The 3,974-nt window shown below is 49.3% G+C and overlaps 1 long non-coding RNA gene across 1 annotated transcript; it reads left to right on the forward strand.

Moving 5' to 3' along the window:
- The first annotated feature begins 2,415 nt into the window (after positions 1-2,415).
- LOC113405633 lies at positions 2,416-3,508 on the forward strand. Its single transcript, XR_003369534.1, has 2 exons — positions 2,416-2,446; positions 2,853-3,508. It is a non-coding gene; the product is annotated as an uncharacterized LOC113405633 (long non-coding RNA).
- Positions 3,509-3,974: the final 466 nt, after the last annotated feature.

Consider the following 3,974-nt stretch of genomic DNA (forward strand, 5'->3'; position numbering starts at 1 on the left):
CTGTTATCGGCTCTCAGCTAGGTGGACCCGATATTTCGGTAACAGTTTCTGGCGACCCAGATGGGACTCTCCTAGCTCGGACATTGGACTCCGGACGGCTGCGGCGAACTGGGAACGGCGCCAACGGGGTGTTTCGCCCCTTTTCTCTGCTTCACCGCAGCCCCTGGGGTTCGTGCTCCGATAAAGTGAGTCCTAATAGGATAAGGAGACACTATCTGGTTCTGGTTTGGTTTGGTTTTGGTTAACCGGTTAATGAATTTCTGTCTTATACATTGGGCGTTAGGTGTGTGAACGGAACTGAGCCTCTCATTCGTAATTCCTCAGAGTGGAAGCCATCGCGTGCGATGAAGCTCTGAGGTCGAATTGGGGTCCTTCTGTCCCGTCCCCTGTAGCGGTCAGTATTAGTAGAAATTCCTGTAATAGGATCCTATTAGACCATAATTCCTTCTGTTCTCTGTGTAATTCTCTGTTAGAGTGTCAGCAGGCAGATAGGTGGGTCTCCGATTAGGCCATAATTCCCTTTGTTCTCTGTGTAATTCTCTGTTAGAGTGTCAGCAGGCAGATGGGTGGGTCTCTGGTAAAACCCTCAAAGGATAGTCCTTTGGATTATATGTTAAGCAAATGGCCCTTACCCGGTGTTCAAAAAGGGATGTCAAGGAAGCGTTTTTTACAACTTTGCATCCAGGATTGGCCAGCCCTGGGGACTGCATGGCCCGAGTATGGCTCCTTTGATATTCCTACCCATTTAACCCCCTTACGCCTGACATTGGAAAACCAAGCACCGGGGCAAGTGGACTATTGGTTTTTGTGGGACGATGAGGCCCATCGTCGCATGAAGAAGGTACAGATTCAAGCCCCCCTATTCCCGAAAGCTTCTGCCCCTCGTGAGGCTGATTATTCAAGCGAATCAGCTAGTGGAGCCACCAGCAGTGGGTACACTACCTCCCTGTCTGTTCCCAGCCTTAGTCTGTCCCATACAAGGAAGGGGGCACTTTATGGGGACGAGGTAATTATCCAAGCACCCCTCCGGACTATCCCAGTTCCTACAACGGATGGGAATGTTGTAGACCGTTATGTTCATGTCCCCTTTACCACTGCTGACCTTATGAACTGGCAAACCACTACACCTCGCCTTAGGGACGACCCGGACGTCGTTCACAGGCGATTCCGTGCCATTTTCCAGTCTCATAATCCTGATTGGCAAGACGTGGGCCAACTTTTAGATTGCTTATTGCGCACGGAAGAGAAAGAGCGGGTACTGAGGGGGGCCCGGGAGGCTGCAGAGGCTGCCAATGATGGTCGCAATTTTATAAGGCTCGACAATCCGCCCCATTGGAACCCGAATGATTTGACCCAACAAGCAGATCTGAAGAAATTCCTAGACTATATTTTGACAGGCATAAAACAAGCGGGAGAAAGAACTTTAGATTGGACGAAGGTTCATAATACTGTGCAAAGGAAAGAAGAACACCCTTCTGACTTTTATGAGAGACTTTGTAAAGCATTTTGTATCCATACTAATATAGATCCCAAGGCCATGGACACACAATCCACGGTCAGGCTTATTTTTATTTCCCAGTCAGCCCCGGACATCAAGAAGCGGTTGCAGCAGCTCGAGGGTGCTGAAGGAAAATCCCTGGAGGAACTGGTAAGCGTGGCCACCCGAGTATATCATACAAGGGAAAAAGTTCAAGAGACCAAACAGGTGAGGATGCTAGCAGCCCTTGTAAACACTGGAAATGAACAACAGGGAGGGCGGCAGGGACCCCCCAGGTGGCAACCAAAATCAGATTATGGGGGGACGCCGAGACATGCCAATGACATATGTAACTACTGTAAGCAGCCTGGCCACTGGAAGAGAGAGTGTCCGTACCAACCTACCAGACGACAACTCCGTCGCCCAGACCGACCTCAACAACAGATGGCTGTGACAAGAACAGACGCTGTTGCTAGTGAGGAATGACGGCAACCAGGGGGTCCTCTTGTCACCTATTCAAATGATTTTACCACTTATGTTTGTTCCTCCACAGACCCCCAAGTTCGCCTAACATTGGGAGGAACCACCTATTTTTGTCTTTTGGATTCAGGGGCTGCACTTTCTACTGTTACTGCCAAGCTGGAGAGAGGAAGCCCTACAGATAAGAGCATTCCGGTAATGGGTATAGGCGGGAAGCCATTTGACTGTTCTGTATTACAGGAGGCTGCTGTAGAAATCTCTGGTGTCTCCGCCTCCCATGCCTTTCTGCTAGCCCCGGATTCCCCAGTTAACCTCTTAGGCAGAGATCTGTTGTGTAAACTACGTGCTCAGATTTTCTTTTCAGATGACAAAATCATTCTTCGGTTGCCTCAGACCCAACTTCCCCAGCTGTGTGCTGTTCTAACCCAAGTTTCAAAGGACCCGATCCTGCCTGCAGACCCAATCTTACCCGAGCGACTCAGACAGGAGGTAAACATCTCCCTGTGGGGCACTTCAAGGGCAGACTTGGGGACTCTCCAGACAGAGCCAGTGTGTATAACCCTGAAGCCAGGCATTGAAATTCCTCGGATTCGTCAGTATCCCATCCCCCAGGAAGCTCTGCTTGGCCTCCGGAGTCTTATCACCACACTCCTGCGGTTGGGAGTGCTGGTTCACACCAAGTCTCCTTTCAATACTCCCATTCTGCCAGTAAAAAAACCTGACATGGACTCAGAGGGAAAACCGGTATACCGATTTGTCCAGGACTTACGTGCAGTAAATAAGGTTGTTCAAACTAGACACAATGTGGTACCAAACCCTCACACAATCCTGACTGCCATTCCAGCAGGTACTGCTTGTTATTCAGTAATAGACTTGTGTAATGCTTTTTTTTTAGTATTCCTCTAGATAAGGACAGCTGGGGCCACGCTTACCAATTCAATTTCAGTCCCTACTCGCTGATGTTCCTGCCCACCGGATCGCTCCAGGAGACTGGGTCTATGTGAAAGAGTGGAAACACGAGCCTCTCCAACCCCGGTGGGCGGGCCCTTTCCAAGTCCTTCTTACCTCTCACACTGCTATTCGAGTGAGAGAGCGAGACACTTGGATACACCACACCCGAGTCAAGCTAGCCCCTAGGACGGGGCCAGAAGCAGACGACTTCGGACCTCGAGGGAGCACCGCCAGCTCTTCCCACCGCGACCCGGAAGAGCCAGAAACAGACGATACCTGGAAAGCTGAACCTCTTGAGGGACTAAAGCTTCTGTTCCGGCAGACAAAATCCTGAGACTTTATAACTATGGGTTCTCAGACGGTGCTGCAGTGGCTATTGCTTTTGGGTTTGCCCCTTGTACAAGCTAACCCACACCCAGCCACTAAACCTCTTCAGTGAATAGCCACGTTGGGACACTTATCTGATTGTTGGCTGTGTCACAAAACCCGCTCTGAGGAAGGAATAGGATTGTGGGCTGTACCTGCAAATCTTTCTGAAGTACTCTCCTTACAGGTAGAACGGAAAACTGAATGGGCATGGATTGGGGAATATCAATATGACAAATATGGGAGAAGGTTTGAAGTTTGGCATTATTACTGGGCAGCTAAGGGGGTCCCTCTTTTTGAAGTTCTTGGGATCGGGTATAACATGCCCCTTTGTTTGGAAAATGCTGAAGGAAGTGGGAGGGAAGTGGGCTACCTTCCTCTGGAGGCCTGTGATCAAACCCTTCGGTTTGAGGTCAGAAATGGAACCTTTTACCCTTTAAATACCCCTGAGAATGCCCAAAAACCCCATTGTCTCCTGCACATGGCCATGACTGTGAGACCAACAGGCATTTGTTATTAAGGGCAGTGGTTTCCCTCATTCCTCCCATTAGGCCCCATAAATAAGACACATATGTATTATATGGATTCTTTTCTTTCTATGTGTTATCTGGATAATGATATAATGTGCCAAATGCCTGTGTAATGCTATGATCAAAAGCTCTGCTGTCCATAAGAAAACTCAGTATCTGTCCCTCCAGCT

The sequence above is a fragment of the Terrapene carolina genome, unplaced genomic scaffold (genome assembly GCF_002925995.2).
Source record: "Terrapene carolina triunguis isolate 2854851 unplaced genomic scaffold, T_m_triunguis-2.0 Scaffold46686, whole genome shotgun sequence".
Lineage (NCBI taxonomy): Eukaryota > Metazoa > Chordata > Testudines > Emydidae > Terrapene > Terrapene triunguis.